This window comes from Typopeltis vanoorti, chromosome 14 (genome assembly GCF_054136105.1).
Source record: "Typopeltis vanoorti isolate ZY-2024b chromosome 14, IOZ_Tvanoo_1.0, whole genome shotgun sequence".
Classification (NCBI taxonomy): Eukaryota; Metazoa; Arthropoda; class Arachnida; order Uropygi; family Thelyphonidae; genus Typopeltis; species Typopeltis vanoorti.
This window is the reverse complement of record NC_143562.1, coordinates 35,140,629-35,167,964: the sequence shown is the minus strand read 5'-3', so window position 1 is coordinate 35,167,964 and position 27,336 is coordinate 35,140,629. Positions and strand designations below refer to the sequence as shown.

General features: G+C 33.9%; 1 long non-coding RNA gene across 1 annotated transcript; it reads right to left on the bottom strand.

Moving 5' to 3' along the window:
• Positions 1–2,082: 2,082 nt before the first annotated feature.
• On the bottom strand, positions 2,083–19,857 carry LOC150099364 (uncharacterized). The gene is made up of 3 exons (XR_016549406.1): positions 19,842–19,857; positions 16,358–16,434; positions 2,083–2,139 (listed from the first exon to the last, which is right to left on the bottom strand). It is a non-coding gene; the product is annotated as an uncharacterized LOC150099364 (long non-coding RNA).
• Positions 19,858–27,336: the final 7,479 nt, after the last annotated feature.

The following is a 27,336-nucleotide window of genomic DNA, read 5'->3' as shown; positions in this document are numbered from 1 at the left end:
CTTTCTTTCAGGTACTGGGATGGGTTGTGTATGCTCGAATTGCACTGTTTACACAAATTCTTCGTCTGTAAAATCTTCAAATTGCGTACTTTAATTATTTTTTGGATTTTGTACTTCCAAAGTTTATAGTTAGTCTGATGTACGATTTTAAGTTGATTTAGATAAAAAAATAAATCAGATTTTCTTGATTCAAATTTAATTGACTTAAATAAAAGAGCCAATAGGCTTTACTTCGGCGATATAACATTATTTAAATGAAGAGGATATTAAATTCCCGCATTATTTCAAAGCCGAATAAGAAACTCAAAGATCGGAATCAAAGAGTTTCATGCCGAATATAGTAAACTATAAAAGTATCGGTGCAAGATTGGTATATAAGAGAATAACAAGAGATTGATATGTCCATATCAAAAAGGTTGCCGATCACTTGGTTAATATATTAAAAATATATGGAAATGACAGTCCAAAAAAAAAGCCATTCTATAATAATGACGTTATTATCATAGTATGGAACTTGGAGCTACTCTTGGTTTATTTATTGATATACTTTAATAATATTTTTCGATTCTTTCGGAGTCTCTTTTGATGAATTTAGAGAACTTATCCAAACGTGGCAGAAGTGGAAACTGTTATTTGTTCTCTTTGTTTTGAGAATGCTGAAATTAAATGACAATGACGACCTCATTTACCAATTACATATCTCATGTTTCATCTTAATCAATACGGAGTACGCCTCTTAACAAAAAATGCATTGGGTTCCAATCCCATTAAAGACTTTTCTATGACTTTTTTCCGTGATTCTAAGATTGGATACTTAAGCCCTTTCTTCGATAAGAAAGGGCTTAAGTATCCAATCTTAGAATAAATGGATTTCAGCACTAGATTTCAGCAAACAGGTTAGAAAACACAAAAGAAAGATTCTTGTCCTTCATGGCCTCCCTCATGATGTGCTGACTACATAAATTTCATTGATTTCTTAATAAAAATGCATAAAAATGCTTCAGTTTAAACTGGTGATAGAATAACAATAATTTATAATTACTAAGGAACGAAGAAAAATTGCAAGCAAATTATTAAAAAAAAAAACTAAAGAAGGTTGGAAAAACGGTGCAATTGTTCTTATTTCTGCAAAGTTTCTCTAGATTTCAGGGTGGTCTTAGAACATACTCCTTCAAAGAAGAACAATAAAATTAAACTCACGTATTAAAACTACACAACAAACTGTTGTCGGAAATGTTCTTCTTAACATTCAAATTTTAAGCTTTAGATCCGAATAAAACTCAGATAATAAAATTCAGCGGTTATTATCCTAAGTTAAAGCTTAAGACTTTCTGTTGAACTTTATTACCTGGTATAAAACAGCCCACGGATCGTTAAACAGGGAAAATCTCAGTCTTCAACAGCTTGTTTAGAATTATGCTTACATTTTTTAAACGTACATTTTAAAAGGGTTGAGTTCAACCGATTTTTTTTTTAAACCAAAGCAAAGCCCTAAATTATTCGCATGTTTGTCTTTCGTTTCTCTAAACATCTGGACCGCCCTGTATTATCATATGTACAAAACTAGGAGGCATCTCTCTCTCTCTCTCTCTCTCTCTCTCTCAGCTTTCATTACACATGTTTTTCCTACGAATGCTAGGATCGCGATGAATCCGATTAGTGACGCACATTAGTCCAGGATCAGTGGACTACAATTACAGAAGTGGAGAATAACCTCAAAGGAATGTATTCATTAATGAGGAACTACCTAAGAATAAAACCAGTGGGAAAAGCTCTCTGGCGGAAAAGATGTTTTCATTTTTCCCCCACTAAAGTTAAATATCCTTTTCTTTTTAAGTAAAATATTATGTAATTTAAAAACTAGTTTAGAATTTCAAATAATGCTAAACGAAAAAAAGTACTTCATACCATCTGTTCTAGAGTTTCGGCTGGTTTAGAAATTATGCACTTCAACAAGTACTTCACTTTTGCAGCTACATTCACTCAATCTCCGTATAATGTTTCCAACATCAAACAATTTCATACCGTGTATTTTCGCACATGCCGTACTGTGTCATTCATGTAATGTTTTCTTCTATTATATCAAATTTCTTTCTTCCTTTCTATGTTTCTTCTTGACCTTGAGAACATTTACAGTCTCTAAAAAAAGGTAAAAAAGGAAACTTCAAACATTTAATGTGATGTAAACAGACAGTGGTGATTGATATTCTAGATTACCAGAGTAATATAAGATTCAACATTCAACGTATATTTAGATGAATTTCATTGCCCGATATGACACCACCGCTCCACTTATTGGAGACCCGAAGTCACTTGAAAACGTCCTACAAGTGGTCTCTACAGAAAGGTTTTATTTATTTAAAAAAATGAATAAAATGTTTAAAATAAAAAAAAAAATAACCTTTAACCCATCCACTGTACTAATTGTACTGTAGGTTGGCGATCTTTCGTGGTCATGCAAAAATAAATAAATAAATAAAAAGCTCCACAGAAAATAGCCCAATGGCTCGGTCTGCTCCCGAAGCAAGAAATCTAAAATTTCATAAAATTTTTGAAAAGATTTTTGCTAATTCCGAATACCTAATTTTAAATTAGAGGGTCCCATCATAATGATTCCAACTGAGATCGGCATTTGCTGCGACAAGGACTTAGATAGCTATTTTTAATTATATTTTATAGTTGTCATTGACTCTGTGTCGTTACCCAAACAACAGGTGAAACTAAATATTCCATTGGAAGGCGTATTTATATACTTAATATTTACACATTAGACAAGTACAATATGGATAACAGCTTGTATACAGATTGAGTTTTTAATCACAACTTGACATATCCGTACTGAAACACACACATGATAAATTGCATATATAAATAAATACTGGTTAGGATAATGATAATCGCCTTTTGTCTAGCAAACCGCAAAAATGTGCTAAATTCTGACGATAATGTTATTTTCAAATACAGTTAGGGATAAACACTATCATCAATTTTACAAATTTAAATTCAAATTTATTTTTTTCAAATTTAAGATTAACTTTTCAAAATTAAATCAAAAGGTAAACTATACGTAAACCCAACAGCAAAAGCTCTTTCAGGTTACAAGATGTATACGAATCCACACACACACACACACACACACACACACACACACACACACACACACACACACACACACACACACACACACACACACACACACACATTGAAGTGAATACATATAACCAAAAAGTAGGCTTAATAACAAACACTGTTGGTAAATATGAGATAAAAATAGGCTGGAGTATATACACAGAATAAGAAGCTGTACAAAAGTGAATCAGTTCATTTTTTTCTGAATGTATTCATTCTAAACAAACTATCGTTAAATCTTATCCTTAACCAATTGTTCTTTCGAAACATCAACATTCTTCTAGTATTCCTGATGAAGTTTTGGTACTTTATTTATATTGGATTCGTTTTTTTTTTTTTTTTTTTTTTTTTTTTTAAATTACGAGGGATAGACTATCAAATACTTATAGGTTTAAATAAATATAGTATCTATGCATAATTTATTTTTGTACTTTCTGGATTGCATATTTCATTCCCACTGTTCTTTTGAAATAAGAATATTGCCTAATGTCCAGTAACTGATTATCAGAGTTCAAGAACAGTAATAGCGTTGATAAATATAAAAAAATTGGTTAAACATTCAATGTGGTGTTTCAGTGCATAATAAATGCATCCTCTAACGCCTTTTATTCCCCAAAGTGAGCAGACGATATAATAAACCCTTAGAACAGGTGAATTGATTTAACTACCTAGGATGTATGATCACATATGAAAATGAAAAAGATATAAACGTAAAAATTGCAAAATATTTAAAAATAACAGGTGTAATTAACTCTATATTTAAACCAAACCTAGTTCAAAAACAAACCAGGCTAAAAGTATACAATACATTAACCCTACCGGTCTTAATGTATGGAAGCGAAATCTGGACAATAAAACAAAAAGACAAACAAAGATTAATAACAGCAGAAATGAAGTTTATGAGAAAAACTGCAAAGTATACCCTATTTGATCACAAAAGAAATGAAAAAATTATGAAAGAATTAAACCAAGAACCAGTAATAGAAAAAATTAAAAAATATAAACATAAATGGATGGAACACTTTCAAAGAATGAAAACAGAAAGATTACCAAAACAAGCCTTAAAATACAAGCCATTAGGAAAAAGAAAACCAGGACGTCTTCTTAAACGATTCAACGATGACTTCTAAGGCCAGAACAGGCCATGCTAGGCCTAAATCCTTGATACGCATGATGATGATGATGATGATGATAATTTAAATTATTTCTGCGTTACAATTATATTAAAATTCCTATTCAAATGTACAAAAATAGCATTATTTAATCATTGCATTTTTGAAATTTAAGAATTACAAATTTTGTTTTTGGTCTATTGAATGTTAGTTTATTAGATTCGAATGGAGCCAATTTCTCACTATTTTAACGATCTGTGTTTAGACTCATGTTGGGTTTTAGGCCTCCATAAGACAAATACATCTTGCACCTCCTTGAATTATCTTAAAGAAATCGAACAATGCTGCAAAATTCAGAGAGCTTCATTTTATTATAACATTTCAGCAGATCACCAAGACAACTTTTATTTAACAAAGCTCCATCGAGGATTGTTAATGGGATTTCTCCCGTCCATCATAAAGTTTTACATCACTTTCTACCCAAGTGAATTCTGACTATAAGCAACTTTTCCGAAAACTAACAAAAAACTAATTAGCTGTCGAGTGTCGGATGTTATATCATATTCATTCACTCAAATACCGTCACTATTAAAGTCTTTAACCGTTGATATTCGCTGTCAGAGTTGGTATCCAATAATTCAACTACTTTTATTCCCTGCATTTGAAAGTAAAGTTTTATTAAGTATCCTTAAAAAAAGATAAAATAGCAACGCCACAATGACGATTAGGTGTACTAAGATTGTATGAAAGAGGTCAAATAATAATCAAAGCCTTATATCTTTTCATCTTTCTCTTTTTTTAATTTTCTTGGTTTCCAATTTTGCTATGAACCTTGTTCTACGCTACTCCATTTCTTCCTTTAGTTTTTCCAGTTTCCATCTTCTAAATTTCAATCTTCTTTTTTAGAACACACCGCTTACATTCTCATCATGAACTAATCTTATCTTGATTGTTCATTTCACTGTTTCTCTGGCGTCTGTTTTCAATTTTGCGAATTTTACAATGGTTTTTCAGCTGTAGGTGTAATTAGCTTACAATAAAATGGTTTCGATGGAACTTTATAACTATGTATTCTGACATCATTATTTGCAAGTAATGATGTCAGAATTTGTAAGTTTTTATCATTTGACATTGCGTGATATTGCACACTACAATATTAATATCTCTGTTCACTATTACACTTAAAATCTGCTAATTATTCTGTTGTTTGTATGTTTAAAAAGATATATTAATGGATTCTTTTTCTATTCTTATTTAAGAGTATGTTCTTAACAACTGTCATTAGTTCTCCTCCTAAAATTCTTCGAAACACTTTAGAGAAAACACAAAAGAAAAGATAGATATAAAGAGAGAGAGAGAGAGAGAGAGAGAGAGAGAAGCTAATAGCAAGTACTGTAAAGGGTATCACCATTTTTCTTTCTTCTTTTGTGTTTTCCCTAAAGTATTTCGAAGATTGTTATAGAGTTCATTTACTTCATCCTCTTTTTCCTATGCAAGAGAATAAACGATAATTATTATTAAATTTCTTCTTATTCTCAATGTTCTCATTCATGTTATGGTCAGTTGATGCTAATAATTATTCACCATTATTATTATTATTTCAGCTTTCATCGTGTTTTTCTTTTTCAAACTGTTATTTATATGCATCCCCTCCAATTTTTTAGTATTTGTAAGCATTGTTTTTCTCAGCATAGTAACGCTGCACATATTTCATCAGCTATTCTAAGTATTTTAAAAAAGCTTTTCATAAAAAAAGAAAAGTAAATGAAACTCATGGTTGAATTTATTGTTTAGGTACTTCCTGCTTTCATCTCCAGATGAATAAATTTTCAAATGTAAATGGATTTGCAAAAATAGCTTCATTCATTATATTTACTCTGTGGCTTAGATTTTTGCATTTTACGTAGCATTCAAAATTGAATAAATAAATGAATACTTTTATTATTATTTGACACCTCCAGGGAGTCCAAAGAGGAGAGTGTGCCAACAGCATCGAACGATTGGTCCCCTTACAACTATTAATCGCGCTCAAACTTACTTAACTGAGCCATTAGGAGCAGAGGCTCTACCAATCGACCAACCTTTGCCGGCTAGGCATGTCTCAGTACTTGTTCTCTATTTTAGCTAGAAGTTTTCAATTTATTTTAAAGTAAATCTTAAACTGTATTTTTAACTATCACCATGGGTTTAGTTAAATTTTTAATTATTTTAATTATTTTAATTCTTACCTTATTATTTAAAGTATTACTTTTATTGATTATTATGTTCATGAAACAATATTAAAAGGATTATTCTCTTGAGATAATTAAAATGTATTTATACTATATATTATTGTGTTTTAGGTCTATTTGAGATATTGTGCAAAACCTTTTTTTCACACCTGCAGCATTAGCTGTCAGTAATGATATACTTTGGTTGGAAAGACCTAGGTTCGAACTCGTCTAGAGCACAAAGAAGCATTATAAGTCTTTTCAGTTGAAGGTGAGTTATTCGATCTCATACTGGGATGGAGGGTTTCGCTTTCCTAGAAACTCGGAAATTTTCCGTAAATCAGAGAAATGTGGCAGAGAATACACTTTGACCGACACAGCAGACTGTGTACATAGGATTAATCTTAGAGCGTTAACTGCTCTTTTACTTCGTCGTGAGAGGACAGTTAATTTAAGGCAAAGGGCAGTTCATTAAGCCTAATGCATTAAAGGAGAGGAGGTAGCATAATATTTTTCTTCACCATGCCTTGCAGATGTAAATAATTATAATTGCTACTTTCCTGAAGGAGAAGAGAAGAAAGAACATACTGTCCGACCACAGAACCGAGATCCTCAGTTAGCTCGGTGCCAAGAAGAGTCAATTCATGTTGAAGGGGAGAAATGAATAATGCGATGTACGAATTTGTTGCCAACACGTGAAATCACGTGCATAAATGTAAAACTTTCCAACTGTTACACACGCAAAATAGTTGTCACTTTAAAAGCTTCAATGTTCATAAAAGAAATTTAATTTTCCGACGTGTAATAATAAAAACAATTCATCCGACAAGATCGATTGATTACCCTATTATCGGAATGGATTCTCCTTCTTCTGACATGTGCAGAAATGTCGAAGGATCTCGCATCTGTGGGCTTACAGTATTTTTTTTTTAATGTGACTGCTACCCACGAAGGGTCATAAACCTATAATACATTAGTACCGTGTATGGGACTGAAGTTTTTATTATATATATATATTTTTGGTATTTTCATTTACTTTGCACATAGTCCTGAAACCCTGCTCTTGGGACCAAACATGGAACTTTTTCAGGAGTCACTTTAGGTTTCCAGTAAGCTGGCTCACACTGGATGATGCAGTTCATCTCCCACCTGAAGACAATCACAAACTTCCATACCCACACAGCAAGATTCAATCCCACAGCCTGTTGGTTGGAAAACTGATAATCACTCAGCCAACCATGCCGACTAATTATTTTATATTATTTATTCGTTTTAATAAATTAATTAAAACCATTTTGAAGTATTTTCTTAATTATTTTATTTATTCCAGTTTAAGCAATGGCAAACTTAATTTATGGATGTATTGATGCAATTTCGCAGAATCAATGAAGCTATGAGTGTACTGTGTGTGTGTGTGTGTGTGTGTGTGTGTGTGTGTGTGTGTGTGTGTGTGTGTGTGTGTGTGTGTGTGTGTGTGTGTGTGTGTGTGTGTGTGTGTGTGTGTGCGCGCGTGCGCCTGCTTGTTTCGCAGAATCCAAACACGAGTTTTCGAGGAAGTAGAACCCTTCCAACTGGCACCGTATAAGACTGGTTAACTCACTTTTAGTTGAAAAACTCTTATAAAGGTTCCTAGCATCCTAAATGGGATTTGAACCCGTTTACTAATTTTAATATTAACCCCTTAACGTGCCAATTAAAAATCAGAAAGCGGTCGTTTTTCTGCCAATGTTTTGGGCGAGGATGATTTGCTGGATCAAATTCATCATTATTTGAAAAATAATGATGAATTTGTTCAAACGCAAATGAAATAGCCGATACACGCCGTTGGCAACTTTTCTCGGCTGAAAGGAAATAGGCACAAGATTGTCTAGCGTCTATATTCGGTTGTATTTATATGTGAAACCAAAATTCAAAATCAATTTTGGTGCAATAAACAAAAGCCGTGTCACAGACGTCTTTGTATGTTAAGGGGTTAAGCAAAAAGAATTAAAATTAAACTACAAAAATTGTCACTTTTTGTTATGATTTCAAATATAGAAGGCTTTCAGTTGATAGAATTATAATACTTTGGACAGTGAAAGGCTGGAGGTTGAAAAGAAAGAAGAAATTTATTAACTTAGCTCTAAATACGTATGAACAACATTTATTGGTAGCTGTTTAGCTGTTTTTAGCAAATAACGATGATATATTCATGTGATGTGATACGATAACACTAGAAGGTAAAGAACTTTTGAAAAAAAAAAAAAAATAGGGCCTAGAGGCGAGAAAAGTCTCTAAGACTTCCATTTTCATTTATGATTTTTTATACCTTTTTTTTCCTCATCAACGACTGAATTGAATTTTTTTGTGTTAATAATGGTCAGTACATTAACTGGGGATTCTCGTAAATCTTAAGGATTATATTATATAATATATTATATATATAAATACAGTATATATATAATATTTTTGAATTTCAACAAAATTAGTCAGTTTATGCATTTCTCATGTGTATAGCAAGTGATAAGCTGCGTGTTTCCTGGTCAAAATTTTCATTTGGATTTACTTAAACATGAAACTATTTGCTTGACTTCGATATCCGAAATCAGGTTATCAGTTCTCTGACAGAAATTTAAGAGTTTTTTTTTTTTTAACAGAAATCTCTTTGACTAAGAGAGACAAACTGATCTCAGAGATTTCGCAATTAACAGACATAGCTGTCAAATTCTCATTAACAAACTAGAAAGCATAAACTGGAGCCTTGTGGGACTTAGTGGTGTTGGAGCTAACCCAAAACAATCTAACATGCGTATATATAAAGAACAGCTTGTTTTGTGCATACTAACTAACATGGTTTCAAAATATTTGTATGATTCCTTTTCTCCGTTTCGTTTCTCAATCATAAGTTATTTTGCATTTGGATTAAACTGTTTATTTCAAAAATCATTCCCAAAAGAGTCCAGAATTGCAATTATCCTTGTTAGATATTTCGACAACAGTGAACTAGAAACTGTGCAGGCTGTGCAAAAAGGAGTTAGATGGGGAGAAAGGAAAAAAAAAATTCTAGATGCTAAAACAAAGAAGAGGGTGTGAAAGATTAGTTGAAACACCTTGATCAATAGTACAGCTGATCAAGGGACAGGATTTTCGTTTGGATAGCACATGACAGCTTTGTCTCGGACGCCAAGATTCAAGCAGTAGTAACGTAGCATTTGCGCTCTAGTTGAAAAAAATCTGGGTTCAAATCCCATCCAAGACATGAGAAACTTTTATAAGAACTTTTCAAGAGAAGGTGAGCTATCCAATCTCTATACGGTGGCGGAAGTATTCCCAATGAAAACTGCAATTTGTAATTCCTCAAAAACGAGAAAACAGATCGTACAACACGCACGGCTGACACACATGATATATTAGCTTCACAACATAATATGGTTACTCTAGCGCGATTCCAATCAATTCCAATAACAATTGCAAAATTCTGCTTGGTACAAATAGTGATTCTCAGAATTTATTAGGACTAGCATAGAAAATATTAATGTAGATTTTGAGGAAGGAGAGTAAGAGGGGGACTTGTGTTCGTAGAATTTTAGAAAGGGCTAGGTAAAAGTTTTTTTTAATAAAAATGTTTAAAAATTGTTTCAATTACTTTATAATTTTATCCATATTAGGTAGATGAAAAATGTGGGCCGGATAGCTCAGTCGTAGAGCGTTAGGCTTTTAACCTAACGGTCCAGGTTCAAGTCCCTGTTCGGGTAATAATTTTTTCCCCCTTACTTTGGTCCTTCTTAAATAGAAGAGAGAAAGAACATACAGTATTCATTTTCTCTAGTAACTTGTAATAATAGTTTCTGCTACACTTTATATAGATATTTCGCCATCATTTATTAGGAATACCACCTGAAATTCCCACTTTGATCTAAATCCGTTAAATCATTCGAACAAAACTAACTAAAGAACGCCATCTGCGTGTCTTCAAATCTGTTTACACTTAAGCAACAAAAGAAAAGTCCCTTTTCGTTCCAACAACGCCGTTTCTAAGAGGTTTCTGTGTGTTTAAAGTTTCTATAAGTTCCGTCGCATCGATGTTGGTTTTCCATCAAACACATCTAAGGAGCAAAGACATTAACATACTCCATTTATTAACCTATACTAACTTGGTTGCACTTTTATTTAATTATAGTGTTGCATTAAATATCTTGATCTTTAAAAAAAAAATTAATGATTCAATGATGAATTTGTATGGAATGTTTTATATAATTCGTGTGGCGGAATCCTCATATTGGAAGAAAATAAAATGACTTATAAAATGTAGTTTAGCTTAGTTTTAGATTTTCGTAATCTTTATTTTAATAATAATTACTCAGTTGTGCACAATGTGAGTTAATATTTACGAAAATCAACTTCATAAAGAATCATTTTTTCAACACGAACCAGGAAAAAACTATTTAAGCAACATCTTGTGCTATGGGATATTTCTTTTGATCTGTTTTAATAACTGAATTTCGTCTTAATCTGCTTCTCACTGGGCCAAAGGAACGCAGGACTACCGATACAGGTGGGAACGGAAAGAAATAGGAGTAAGAAGCATATTTGAAGAGAGTATGAAATGATATTGAAAATATTTTTCTATAGTAACTTTGTTTAGTACTATATATGTGTTTCATTTCACAGCTTCGCATTCCAGTAGAGAGAAAAAAAAAATCTAAGTTACAAATAAAGTAACAGAGTAACAGGCTGTCTTGTGCATCAATGAATTAACGTATTTCTTTAAGTTTAATTATTTTAGTTTAAAAATATTTGAAACTCTCAAACTTATTTAAGACAGCACATTTATTTCTGGACTTCAAATTAAGAAAAAAATCTATATTATTATTATTATTATTATTATTATTATTATTATTATTATTATTATTATTATTATTATTATTATTTTAACGGTGTCTCCATGGAGTCAAAAGACTCATCGCGGGAGACCCGACATTGACACACTAACCATTATTTACACAATACCTGTCATACCTCTCCTTAAATTCATTCACAGTTGAAGCATTCACAACCAGTTCTGGCAAAGCATTCCACCCATTCACAACCCTCCAAGTAAAAAATCTAGACCTAACACCCTTGTTAACCACACTCTTGCACAATCTCCAGGGATGGCCCCTCGTTCTCTCACATCCTGCATTGGTCTTAAGAATATCATCAGTATCAATCCTGTAAAATCCCTTTAACAATTTAAATACCTCTATCATATCTCCTCTCCTACGTCTATCAGCTAGTTTTTGGAGCCCACAGATCATCAATCTATCCTCATAGGAAACATCCCACAGACCTGCAACAATCTTTGTAACCCGCCTCTGAATCCTCTCTACCACTTCCGCATCACCAAGAAATCCTGGCGACCAGATCTGTGCACAATAGTCCAAATGCGGCCTTATTAATGCCTTATAGAGTGGAACAATAACTTCCCTATCCCTGTTTGTTAGTGTGTTCCTCAACAACCATGTAATTTGATTTGATGTTTTGGCAATCTTAGCAATATGCCCTTTAAACTTAAGTTCTCTGTCCACAATAACTCCCAAGTCTCTTGTCTCATCAACTTCCTGCAGTTCAGTTCCGTTAATATAGTAAACAGCATGCGATGTCATCCTCCCGAAGTGCATCACCTTACACTTAGCCACGTTGAACTGACAGCCATTTACCTCAGTCCATAGCGTCAGCCTATTTAAGTCATCCTGTAAAATATCCACATCATTTGAATTGATTATCGCTCTTCCCAATTTTGCATCATCAGCAAACAAGTGGATATTTCCATTCAAGGTATTTCCAATATCATTGATGTACAAATTAAACAATAGAGGACCAAGAACTGAGCCCTGAGGTACACCACTAGTCACTTGCCTTTTCCTGGACTCAGCTCCTCCGTAAACCACTCTTTGATATCTGTCCGCCAGCCATCCTTTAATCCAAATCACCATCTTCGGATCCAAACCCATTCGCTCTAATTTATGTAACAGAGTTCCATGTGGAATCCTGTCAAAAGCCTTTGCAAAGTCAAGCAGTATCACTGAGTAAGGATTTCCTTTATCATTTCCTATAATAAAGTAACAACTCCACTGTTACTTTATTATAGAACGTAAGCAAATTACTTAGGCAAGACTTACCCTTCACAAAACCATGTTGCCCCTTATAAAGTATCATATTGCTGTCCACCCAGTCCTGAATTCTAATTTTAACTAATTTCTCCAAAATCTTAACCACCACTCCAGATATACTAATTGGTCTATAATTTGCAACCTCAGTCTTAGAGCCTCCCTTGTGCAATGGAACTATTTTCCCCTCTTTCCACTCTATTGGCACTTTACCAGAACTGAGGCTTAAATTAAACATCCTGGTTAGAGGAGTTGCTAATTCTCTTGCACATTCTCGTAACACATGGGCCGATATGCCATCTAACCCAATGGCAGTGTTAGCATTAAGGTTCTTTAATATATTAAGCACCTCAATTTCATCTATCTCTATACTCTCATCAGTCAATGGCACATCTGACACTGCACTATCACTACGAAGATGGTACACTTTTGCGAAATGATCACTAAGCAACTCAACTATTTGATTAGCTTCAGTAATTTCCTTACCATATCTTAGCATACTAATTAAGGTGGGACTTGCCTTTTTTGCTAACTGCATTTTCTGCTCCGTAAGACTTTTGTAGAGGAAAAGGCGTTTTTATTTTATTTTATTTTATTTTAAAATTTTTTTTACAGTTCTCATTCTCATATTGATCCATTTCCTCTCTCTCTCTCTCTGTAGCAGCTTTTTTATTTTTGTTTTATTTTTTTAGAAGTTTCTATATGTTTTACTTGATTCTGCGGTGTGTGTGTGTGTGTGTGTGTGTGTGTGTGTGTGTGTGTGTGTGTGTGTGTGTGTGTGTGTGTGTGTGTGTGTGTGTGTGTGTGTGTGTGTGTGTGTGTGTGTGTGTGTGTCACCTTGTTGAAAAGGGGAGTAGGAGAGGAATTCAGAATGAGTAATTTTGGTTCTAAGAGAAATATTTATTTTGGGACGTCATTCCTGGATACCAAAAGAAGTTCATGTTTTAAGTAATATTTACTGCAATTTCTGCCTGCCTGCATAGCTCAATGTCATTGCAACTGTTTTTAAAATGGAGACCACTTTTCTTCTCGACATTACGTGATATACTCTGTTTTAAATAACGATTGACACATGCACAAAAAACTGCATATGTTCTTTTGAAACATCTAGTTACAATGCGATTTATATTTGAATATACAAGTTGGAAAACTTCCATTTCTATATTCAAAAATAATCTGTAGTGTATTATTCAAACATTATTTAATAATTATTTTTATTTGGTTGAGAAATGTTTGAAAAATGCCCAAAATCAAATTAATTTAGTTCAAGTAATTTAAATCACTTCAGAGAAGTAAAGAAACGAGTGGCATGTGATGAATAGGATTTTATGCAACTGTTTTTTCGAAACTAAAAGTTAATTCCACTGTTTGGAGTAAAAATATAGACGTTCTCTGAGTTTTGAAAATGTAGTAATAAAACACGAACTTGGACAAATGCTTGACATTGCCAATCTGGCCATACGAGGCTTAAAGCGAAATACCACTTACGATTTTCTAGTCCAAAAATATCTTAAGTATGCCAAATACCCAAATGAATAAAATGGTAAAGTAGAGAAAATAATGTTCTGAATCAGATAAATGTACTGTTGAGATTGTTTGTCCGATAAGTTCATGTACATAATTTCTATCCTCTCCTAGTTTACTGTTGGGAAAATATGGTTATAAAAAGAAAGAGGCCTCTCATCTCATCTCATCTAATCAATTATTATTACAAGTGTTCCAATGACCGTGAATTTAACAATGATCCAGAATATTATGAGAAAGAAAAGTTATCTCTTCTGCTAGATGGATATAATCACTGTCAGCATGGGTGGTCGGTAAGACTTTCACGGCCTTTTGGCGTCTCCAATTACGGGAGTTTGAAGAGCCTATCAATCATATCCAGATTCCGGAACCTTACATTACCAAATAACCTCCCGTAAAGGCCAAACTCTTTACACATAAAAAATATATATATAACATAAGTATCAACAAGTCAAAAAAAAAAGTTAGAAACAACACACATGTGCACATTTAGAGTTAAACGAGGCGTGATCATTTCGCAGTGGTGTATTATAATACTTTAAGGTTTTGAGTGAAGCCAACGGCATAACTTTAGGTGTTGCTATTATTACTCTGCTCATCACATAAAATTGCGACACTGACCAGGTCACATTATCTAGTCGGTAGTGGCTAGCTTAGCTGCAAAGTTTTATATTAATATTACGAAGAGCGAAATTTAGTCAAAACAAGTGTACACAGCGCAAATGGTTATTGTGATGTGCATTCAATTCATTATTCAATGGCCAGAAATGAAATGTAGCAAACAAACTTATAAAACAAATATAAAACGTATAGTCGACGTATACGAATCAATCTGCTGCATCTAAACCAACAGTGAAAACATGAAAAACAACAACAACAACAACAAGTTTTGCTTTAAAATGACTATAAAACAAAACACATGTATATTGATCAAGCATTATCGAACTCAAGAATTTTTGGGAACTCAATCGAACTCAATGAATTTGTAATTCATTTTAACTCTTTGTATTGAAGACTAGTAATTGATATATTGACGACCACTTTAAATAATAGTTTTCAAACTGTGATATGCGATTCTTAGGAAGACGTGCAGAAATAACAGCTTCAGTACTTAAGAAGCTCAGTAAAACCAATATTTATCAATAAATATGTGTGCAATACATATTTACACATATAGGAGTAGCTATATGTGTAAATATGTGTCAATTTCTTAAATCTTGATAATTAAAATACCTTTAATGTAGTTATTTATAAAATATATATAAATAAATGAATAAAGAAATATTTATTTATTTATTTATACGATCAGAAAGAGGGCGCAATAAATGTGTCTGAGACTCTTAAGCTAGGGGGAGCTACGATTCTTAATCTACATAAAGTTTGGAAACCATTTTTACGAAATGATATCGTTTGGTATGTATAGGTCCTTCTTAAAAATGTATTTATTTATTTCAAAATACGAAAAGTATATTTTGCATTTTAAAAGATTATTTTGGGAAAAAATAATAATAGCATGATTACATAGAGAAACCTGTGGAGAATTCATGACTAAGTTTAACACACGTAAACCACAGTAGTAGGTTTTTTATTATCGCAATGATGTTCTGGCCATCCCTAAAGTATGGGAAATTGTCATACAAAATTGTGTAAAATAATAATTTAACTGTAATTAATTTTAATTTAATTTAAGTAATTTAGTTCAATTTAATTTAATTTAAGTTCAGGCTGCAACGCGCCACTGCACGCAATTTGGATTCCTGATGATGTCCTAAGAAAACTAGGACGAAATATTTACGTAATAAAAAACCTACTACTGTGGTGGTTTACGTGTGTTAAACTTAGGCATAATAATAGCAGTAAGTAATTGCATTACCAGCCAAATTTATTATCATAGTGTGGTTTTCTTATGTTTAACATAAACTGTTCTTAAAAATACAATTTATGTTAAAATTGAATTTAGAGAGCTAAAGACGTCTGGGCTATTTAAACCAATGTAATAAATAATTAAAAATAACTACAAAATTTGAGTTTAACAGACTAAGAATTTTGAAACATTCTAGAAAAAGAAGGGTAAATAGAATTAGATATGTATGACTTTAGTTTAACTTAACCATCCCAGCTTCCATTAAAATTGAGAGAAAAATCACGAAATTCTTGATTCTAGGGGGGGGGGGGGGTTGAACTTTTGGATCAGTTAAAAACCATAATGTGTAAATAAAGGAGTAAATAAAGAAAAGATAAGCAATTTTCATACTTTTAAAAACTATTTCAGGTGGTGACTGGCCATGAAATCTTACAGAAAGAGCGCGGGAGTTGAACCTTGTCGTTCGGCTATATGAAAAATATGGAACATTCAGTTAATTCCGTTTTTTTTTATACAAGGGTTGAGTATAGGCGTTTAAAAGTAAATGGCTATTTTCTAATTGCATATTACTTCCAAATTCATACCTGCATCTTGCAAAGAATACAGAACTAACTGCACGTTAGGTTGTTGCAGTTACTTCTAAATGCCTAAAAAAAAAGATAATAAAAACTACTGAACTGATTGCACGCTTTCTAGGTGCATTTATCTCTGAATTCCTATCCTTATCCCTTTGTAAAAAAAAAAAAGGGGGGGGGACGGAAATATTTGCGTGGTTTCTTGTTGCATGCCCCACATTTTCTATGAAGCCAATATCAGCCTTTTCGCTTTTCGATTCCTAAAGCCGGGCTTGTAAATATTCATTGTGATTTTTCTCTCAGTTTTTGAGGAAGCCAAGGATTGTTAACTTTTATCATTGATTTAAATAACATACTACGCAAATGACTGAAATTAAACCATCACCTCTCCGATACGGGGAGGATCCAATGCTTCATCTGTCAAGTATTATTTGCCATAAAAAAAAACAAAAAAAAACATAGTTTGCAGTACCAAAAAAAATCAATAAAACATAATAGCGAGTCATTATGAAAAAATGCTATACTTTTCACAATAGGTAACATGCATCGACACAGAATAGCGACTCTGTACAAACATACAAGAAAAAGAGAATCGAAGTAGGATGTCACGTGTCCTTCGAGGCTATTACTACCCATCTCTCAGATGATGGATGTTCTTTTGTGACCCTCTCAGTATAATTGGAAGGTGTCAATCACAAGAAAGCAATTTATCACTGCGATGTTGACAAACTTCCTACCCAACCACACAATTGAATATTATCGGTCCAACAGTGTTACATTCATAGATGTGACATTTAAAAAAAATAATAATAAAAAATGAATTGGAAGTTTAAATGATGGTCGTCTGGTGCTAGAAGTAATTTTGTTCCCATCTTAGAAATGTCATTACCTTCCTTACAAAAACCTCTCCTAATCTCTCAAAAATTCTACCAATATCATTCTACTCACACCAGCTCTGTGAGATTTACTGTCTTTAAGTTCGTATGGTCATAAATTGGCAACTGTATGCCAATTCACACTGGATACTAACCGTCGACTTTTCACTTTTTGAAATTCCGAACATGACTCTGCATCATCATCGCAAACAAAACTATCCATGACATTTTGTAAGAATCAATGGATGCAAATGATTCATCGAAGGTGTTTACACTTCTTGCGATATGAATGTAATTAGTAGACTCTCACAGTAGATTTTTTTAGTTTGACATATTTCGAAGAAATATTTGAAGAGGTTTAGCTACTTCTGTTATATATATATCAGCTGACTTCTTCAACCCATCCCTGTAGATCTGTGTTCACGGAGCAGGTTTGTTGTTTTGAGGACGAAACCCTCCATCTTCGTATGAGACCGGCTAACTCACTATTTCATTGAAAAATGTTTCTGATAACCTGATAAATGTTACTCACGCCATAAATAGGCTTGGAACGCTGGTCTTTCTAGTCAAAAGGACTGGCCTATACCAGCTGAGCTACTGCGGTTCCATTGACTGACTATCCTCTATTTCATTTTCTGAATCTCTAGTCTTAAGCTTAACTTTAATTACTGTTTTGAAAATTACCATTCTCAATGAGTTGTTCTGACAGGTTCAAATCGAATTAATAATAAACCAGTATTTAGCACTTGCCCCCTGGAAGTTCCATAACAATGCTGCTTAATGAGAAGAAAGAACAAGAGATTCTTAGATTGCAAAACTGTCTATATTTTATAAATTATGTTGCAAAAATTATTCGAACACTCATTTTTCTTGAATACTATGTATCAATGACAAATCATAAGGTCTAAAAGGCAAGGTATTTTATGTACAATGTTGAAAATGGGACTTGGCTATGGTAATGGAAGCGTTACAATCGGCTGTTGTATTCGTTATCAATCAGCTGAAGCACATTTAGTGTCCAAGATCAACTATGGATGGCATCATTAAAAGTTGGATACTTATCAGTCAGATCACATAAATTGAGGAAAGAGGAGGGGGACGTATTCGTATTCCTCCCGTCATGTATCAGTGGAATCTTTCAACCAAGAGTTCAAGGCTTCAATAGTTGTTGAGGTTTGTGTTGACAAACATGCAAGTCCATACGAGTCAGACATAATCTCAAATCATGCTCTGATCTGACCATAGCAGACACTCTCCGAATCAATCAGATATATAATTCAGGGTATTCTGATTGCTATGATAATTATATTTACTGGCGTGCACCATCCCATTTGCTAAATGTGTAGAGTTAGTTTATGGTGTTGATGCTCTCTTAGCTTAGTTTAGAAACCCTTATCCCACATTATATATCAGCATTCTGTATAATTCTATGCTGTCTACTCAGTGTTGGTTCTGTGAAGCTCGTTGAGTATCGACATGATGCACCATGTCTTACTTTCAAGACGTAACGACATGGTCTGAGGAAATGTAAGTGCAGAGGTAACTATTGAATGACAGTCTGAAACTCTACAGCAGGGCAAGAGCGTTGGTCGAGACAAGACTAATACTTATCCCTTAACTGGTGTCTGGATGGGTTTCCCCCCCCCCCCCTCCTTAACCAGTACACTGCTGTGGGTTCCGTTGGACTACGTGTTCATTGGTCACATATACCCTTTCCACAGAGAGTTGGAATCACAAACACCCATGCCCTTGGCGGGATTCGAACCCTCAGCCTTTTGGCTGGAGAGCGGAAAGCACTAACCACTCAGCCAACCAGGCCTCCGAATTGAAGTTTGGTTTGTGAAATACTCGGGCATTTGTATACTTTGCCAACGTAATGTTGGCACGTAAATATATATTTTAAAAACGTAAATACAGTGGAACCTCGGTTGTCGAGCTTAATTCGTTCCCGAAGGCTGTTCGGAAACCGAATTGTTCGAAAACTGAAACCATTTCCCCATAAGAATTAATGTAAAATGGATTAATCCGTTCCCGAACCCCAGATGATTGTTTATTTAAACCTTTGCAACAGTACTTCATACATAAGATCGTATACAAACATAAGGAAAATACATAAAATCTTACATAAAAAGAATAAACACAATAAACAGATAAAATATAGATGAAAATTGATCGCCTCTTTATTTTTGAGTATTGTACAGATCGTTGATTTCGCCATACCGAACTGCATTGCAAGATTCGAGACACGAACGGAATTTTCATGTTTGGATATAATTTCTTTTTTCATTTCTATCGTAGTTCTAATAACTTTTCTTTTCGCTTTGCTGCAATCACTATTCTTCTGCGGTCCCATGGTGGCTTAATTAATAATAATTTATGAAACAACAACAACAACAAAACACAAAGAAAATCAAGTAAACTCACTGCAAATTCGAGCAGCAGGTGCATGCACTGAATGAAGGCTGCCGCGTAACTGACGCTTTTCCGCCTTACAGCTCAGCACGTGGTTGCCGTTTGCCTGTTCGAGAACTGAAATTCTGTTCAGAAACCGGGGCGTTTTTTGTTCGGAAAATATGTTCGGGAACCGAATTGTTCGAGAACAGAGGCTTTCAACAACCGAGGTTCCACTGTATATACGTTTAAAAATCATAAATAAAAATATCAAGGAATAAACATTTAATACAAAGCTTGATTATGCAGTCGTTGATGTTCACGAAAAACCAAGCATTTTCATTAAGACATAAATACCAAGTTTTGACCATGCAAAATCTGAAAGCCTATAATATATTACGAAAGTACTATAAGAGTGCACAGAACAAAGGACGCATTGAAATCATTTCATCTTAAAACCTTTAGTGATGATCACGAGACCTCCTGAATGTAAACACAGTACTATTCGACGCACTGTAAGAGAGAAAATGTTATTCCGGTTTAAAAGTAAGAAAATGACTGCAGACAATATTTAGTAGAGGCGTTTCGTAATAGTATTTTTGCATGGTGACATCATTCGTGGTCACAGCAACTAATCGAGTCATTCTTAGTTACGCACGCTAGGCTGTATTCATTAGTCGACAAAATTTTGCCTCGTTTCGAAAAGTTTTGCTTAATGTTTTATCTATTGTGGTCCGATATAAATCCAAATTGAGGTAACGCGACAAAATGCACATTTAATAATAATAATAATAATATTTTCTATTACATATGATACATACATTACATACATGTGATTATATATGATACAACATTGTATACATTTATTATTATTATTATTATTATTATTATTATTATTATTATTATTATTATTATTATTATTATTATTATTATTATTATTATTATTATTCCTGACACCTCCAAGGAGTTCGAAAACTCATCGCGGGAGGACACCTACAACTGTCTCAACCACTACGCCGAACCTCTACTACGAATCATCTCCATCAACGCCATCTATCGCCCACCTATACCACCACCACAACTAGTATTTTTTGTCTGTAAGTTGCGTGTGTTCTGAAGGGCCGATTTGTCTGTGTGCGGGATGAAAAACCCGAGTTTCCGGGAGAAAAAACTCTGCATTTGTTTACATGTGATACATACTTGATTACATAGTTTTCTTTAAAACAAAATTCAATCCTTTTTTTTAAATTAAAATTATGATTAATAAATATTGTGATTACATATTTACAACATAAGATTACTTATTTACAACAGCTTTAATTCTTTTTTTTTAATATGATAATATTTTTATTGATCTGCTAAAATATTTACACATACAATAAACATCTTGAGTGACATTGCAACTTATAGTTTTTTAGAATTCAATTAAAATTTTTAAAAATACTTTTTTACCTCTGAATTATGTATTTAGAACACATGTTCTTCTAATATTTACCATAAAGATTATACAGAATTTTTGAATATAGAATATACATAATAATAATAATAATTATTATTATTATTTATTTATTTATTTATTTATTTATTTTTATTATTTTTTTTATGTCTCAGATAAATTGCATACATAGATGCTGTAATAATTATATATATATATATATTATTTATAACACATTACAATGAATAACAGATACTTGTAAGTTAATAATTTTCTTCCTCGAAGCTTAGCAGAGCTTATCTGAGGAAGATAATAGATGATAGATGGTGGTAGTTTCATGGTTATGTTCCTATACTGGTCACAAGCCAGGTGTTGATTTTACTATTTGTTGGTACGTGCTTGGAAGACTTTGACTGCTATTACAGTTTAACTTTTTTTTGTGCAAATAGGGTTGGATTTAAACATGGTATGTTTGTTTCTTTGTGTTCTTGTAGTGATGGCTTTTGAGAGGGGCTTTGTCTTAGGTTTGTGTGTGTGTGTGTGCGTGTGTGGTGGGGAGAGAAAAACAGGAATTGCTCTAATTTTCATTCTCGCTATAATATTTATAAAGCGCCTGTTTCAGCTCTCTGTATGTTCCTAGGTTTCTGTTGTCGAACGGCAGTTTGTTTATCATGTCAGGTACGTAGAAGTTTCGAGTGGCTTAGCCGTAGTGATTGTTGTACTTATATGTTATGTAGCTTGTTGACTGTGGTCTTGTTATTTGATATGTTGTTCAGGTTACTCTATATGTGTTTTGTCCATGCTTCTTGCATAAGAGTGGGTTGTTCCCAGAATATCAGTTTTACCATTTTATTTTGCAACCATTGTAGCCTGTTAAGTCTGTAGTCTGTGCAGAATGGGTATGATGTGATTGCATATCTTAAAATGTTTTCACATAATGCTTTATAGATTAGTATTTTTTATGTGGGTTGGGGCAATGTCTTTTAATCTGTATAGTTTGCTTGCTATTGTCCTAAGCTTGGTATGTAGGTAGTTTGTATGGCTATTCCAACTTTGATCAGCATCGAAGTGAAGTCCGAGATAGCGTGTTGTTTTCACCTGTGTGATGGTTGTGATTTTAGGTTCTGTGCTTTGTGTATAGGAGGATGAATGTTGGACAGTGAGATATTTAGTTTCTATGGGCAGGGTTTGGGATTTTTTGAATACCATTAGCTTTGTTTTTCTTGGGTTTATATATATGCCGTTTTCGGTTAACCAGTTAGTGATTTGATTGATGTCGTGTTGCATATTTGTGTAAGCGATATTTGCATTGTTGTGAATGGATACTATGGCCATGTCGTCTGCGTACTGGAAGATTTTACTTTTTAGGGGGAGTTGGCTTATGTCGTGTGTGTATATGTTAAATAGAATGGGAGATAGGACAGCTCCTTGCGGTACTCCACAGGTTACTTGTACCTCTTTGCTGTGTGCTGATCCTATACGTGTGATGTGCTTTCTGTTTTTCGTGTATGCTTTAAACCACTGGAGTAGACGACCTCCAATTCCGATATGGGTAAGTTTCGTTAACAAGGTTTTATGTGTTAGTGTGTCAAATGCTTTTGTTAGGTCAATGAATACCACTAATGTTATTCTGTTTTTATCCAATGCAGAGTTTATTAGATCTGTGAAATCTTCCAGGAGTGTTGCTGTTCCTTTATTTTTTTGAAAGCCATATTGTGTTTTGGGTATGATTTGAAATTTTTCAACGTATGTGGAGAGTTTCTGATGTACAATGCGCTCCATGATTTGGTTGATTACAGGCAGCGTGGCGATAGGTCTGTAATTACTTATTATGTTTCTTTTTCCCTGTTTGTGTATGGGTGTGATTAGTGCAGTCTTCAGTGTTTCAGGTATGTGTCCCGTTTCGAAGATTTTATTTAACAGTTTTTGTATAACTGGAAGTAGGTTGGTTGAGTGTTTCTTGATGTCTTTTGGTCTGATTCCGTCTATCCCCGGTCCTTTGTTAGGGTTAATTTGTTGAATTGCCAGTGATAGTTCTTCTTTTGTTACTGTGGGGAACCACATCGACTGGGTTGCTCGTGGACCTAGTGGAGAATGTTCGTTTGTGTGTGGAAAGGTTGTTTCTTGTAGCTTTTGGACAGAGCTCACGAAGTGCTGATTAAAGTTGTTTGCCAACTATTTGAGGGATTTGGGGTCGCAGGCAAAGTGTGTTTTATTGTTTCTGAGGCAGTGATTCTGTGTATATTGTCCAGCATTTCATTAATCAGGTGCCAGGTTTCCTTTATGTCATTCTGAGCTGTTGTTAATTTGTTGCTGTAATAGTTTCTTTTTGCCGTTCTAATCTGTGTTGTTAGGAGATTCCGTTTTCTTTTGTATTCAGCTTTTAAAGAGATATTGTTCGGCGACTTCTTAAGTTGTTTCCATAGGGCATCTTTTCTTTGTATGTCTGTTAGTATGTTGTCTGTTATCATGGATTTTGTTTCGTTTGGGGGCGTATTTTTATTTTTGTTAATGCTTTGTTATATATTTTGTTAAATGCAAGTTTAAGATTATTATATACAGCTTCAGCAGGACCTAAAGATGCTATCTGCATCCAGTCTGTTTTTCTGATTTCATCGTTTACTGTTGTTTCGTTTAGAATGCTATAATACTGTTTTGTAGTCTCAGTGATTTTTATGGGTTCTGGTTCAGTGTGTAACTGTAATGCTGTGAAATAATGGTTTGCCAGTTTGCATGTTATGACGGCTGCTGTGTGGCTGTTTGGAGGGGCCCTTATATTTATATGATCAATGTAGGAGAGGTTGTTGTGTTTCCGACTATCTCTTCTCGTGTATACGACTGTATGGATGGGGTTATGTTATATGCTGATAATAGGTCAAGGTATTGTTCTGTGTTGTTATTTATGTTCCTAATGTTTATATTAATGTCTCCTATTATTATCAAGTATAAGTAATAATAATAATAATAATAATAATTGTTTTATTTTTTCAAAATCTTGGATGAGATGTAATTTTTCAGCTTTCATCCTCGAAGCTTATCTTAGGATGACACCAGTTAGTTATTATTTATTGGACGCACGCACGCACGCACACGCACGAGCGGTAACACTTGGAATGTCTTGATGCGTCACTGAACTGGAAGCTTGAACGAATATATTGTGTTTTATTGAGTTTGTATGGTATTTTGGGTCCGTGTTTCTTGTTCATAGTATGTCGTTAGATCTCCTTTAAGGCTATTGTAGCTTGTAAGGTTTCTGTATTCAAAAACTAATTTGTTTATCATGTCTGGGATGTAGAAGTTTCGTGTGGCCTTTCCGAAGTGATTATTGTATTTATATGTGATATAATTAGCCGTCTGAGGTCTTGTTATACGGTATGTATTTCTGACTGTCCTGTAGTTGGCATCGAAATAATGTTTTAGCAAAGCTGCATAGAGACATAAGTGTTTTGCTGTCAGTGTTTTGTGTTCTGACATTGCAGTGTATATAAAGTTGTTATTGTCTCTTTGTTCCCAAAAGTTCAGTTTTATCATTTTATACTGTAACGACGTTAATCTATTTAGTTTGTAGGGTGCACAGAAAGCATACGTTGTTATAGCGTATCTTAGTATATTTTGGCATAGTGCTTTGTATATTAGTGTTTTTAGGCGTGTGGGAACTGTCTTTTAACCTGTAGCGTTTGCTAGTTATTGTTCGGAGTTTGTTGTGTAGATGGTTTATGTGGTTATTCCAGTTTATATCTGCATCGAAGTAAATTCCAAGGTATCGTATTGTTTCAACCTGAGTGATTGTAGTGGTTTTACTGTTCTGTGTTTTTTTTATGTTGGAGAGTGGATGTTGGATGGTCATATATTTGTTATCAACTGGTCAAGTCAGTGGATTTCTGAATATCATTAATTTTGTGTTATCTCAGTTTAGGTGTATGGAGTTTTTGGTGAGCCAGTCTATGAGCAGATTTATATCATGTCATATTTTTTTGGGCTATGCTTGCGTTATTATGGATGGATATTATTGCTGTATCGTCTGCGTATTGGAAGATCTTACCTTTGAGAGGTAGCTGATTAATATCGTGCGTGTAAATGTTGAATAGAGTTGGGGAGAGTACAGCTCCCTGTGGAATTCCACAGGTTACTGGTAGCTCTCTACTTCGGTTTGACACGATTCTATTTTGAAGGTAGTTTGTAAACCACCGGTGCAGAGACCCATATATTCCAACAGGCCTGAACTTTTCTAACAAGGTATCAAATTCTTTAGTTAGATCAATAACGACTACCATGGCAATCTTGTTTTTGTCTAAGCCGGTATTAATTACGTCTGTAAAGTCTTCCAAGAGAGATGTTGTTCCCTTATTTTGCTGAAAACCGTATTGTGTTTTGGGGATATGAAAGTTCTCTGTATATGCTGTGAGTTTCTTTAGTACTATCCGCTCCATAATTTGATTGGTTATTGGTAATGTTGTTATGGATCTGTAATTGCTGATTAAATTTCTTTTTCCATGTTTGTATATGGGTGTGATTATGGTAGTCTTTAACATACTTGGAATCTGTCCTGTTTTAAATATTTTATTTATTAATTTTAGTAGGATTGGACCTAAACTAGTTGCATGCTGCTTGATATCCTTAGGTCTAATACCATCAATTCCTGGGCCTTTGTGATGTATTACAGTTTTGCTTCTTTTATGGTTGGAAACCATAATGTCTGTTTTCATTGTGGTCGAAGTGGAGGATCACGTTTTGTGATTGGGGGAAATATTTCTGTGCAGTTTTTGGATGGAGTCTGCAAAGTATTGGTCATTTGCTAGTTGTTGGATAGGTTTTGCGTCTTTCATGAAGCTGTGTTTTATGGTTTCAGACGCGGTGCTGTTGGGAGCTCAATCTAGCATCTCGTTGATCAGATGCCAGGTTTGTTTCATGTTGTTTTGCGCAGAGGTTAATTTGTCTCTGTAGTAGTCTCGTTTTGCATTTCTTATTTGTGTTGTAAGGCGATTCCTTGTTATCTTATATTCAGTTTTTAAAGCTGTGTTATTTGGATATCGCTTTAATTCTTTCCATAGAGCGTCCTTTCTGTGTATTTCTAGGATTAAGAAAGAATTCGTTTTGTGTTATGCAAGTATTTTGGGTTGTTCTTGAACGAATTCTGACTTTCTTTGCAGCTTTCTTATATATTTCCTCCAGTGTGAGTTTAATGTTGTTGTATAAGATATCTGCTGAATCTGATGCCATGTGTTCCCAGTCGGTTTTTCTTATTTCGTGGTTGACTATTTCTTCGTCTATTATTGTTTTGTGTTGTTTTTCATCTGGGGGGCATTGTCTTAGTGTGCAGGTTTAGACCGTGAAGTAATGATCTGCTACTTTGCACTTTATGACTGATGCAGTGTAACTGTTTGGTGGTGCTCGGACGTTTATATGATCTAGACAGGAGGTAGTGATAGTATTTCCGAATATTTCTTCTTTAGTACATGATGTTATTGTTGGTATTAGGTTATACATGGATAGTGTGTCTAGGTATTGTACAGTGTTGTTGTTCTGGTTTTCGTTTGCAATATTTATGTTTATGTCGTCGATTATCATTAGGTATTCGGTTGATAATAATAATAATAATAATAATAATAATAATATTAAAATGCCTGGGAAAAGTTTTTTTTTTTTTTCATTCAGAGAAGAGAAGAACCTGTAAGGCTTTCTTCTGCAAACCAAGGCGATTTGAACTGTTTCAGGGGAAAAAAAAAAAAACCCTGTGAAGTTGGTTCAGTAGTTAGCGTATCCGCTCTCCAACCAGTAGACTGCGAGTTTAGATCCTGCAGTGGGCATGGATGTTTGTGATTGTCTTTAGGTGGGAGATGAATTTCATCGCCTGATTTGAGACCACTTCACTGTTTACGGAAATTGTTTCGTAAAAATTCCATGTTTGATCTCTAGAGCACGGTTTCCGGACTACATAGGTATGTAAAAAATAATTTTTAAAAAAAGAAAGAAAAGAAAATCAATAAAAAATGAAAACATAGTTGCAAGAAAAAGAAGGACCTTAGTCTGCTAAAGAGGATACAAAGGAGAGACAAACAAGCTCTGTAGCAAGCACAGACAATATAGTTTATA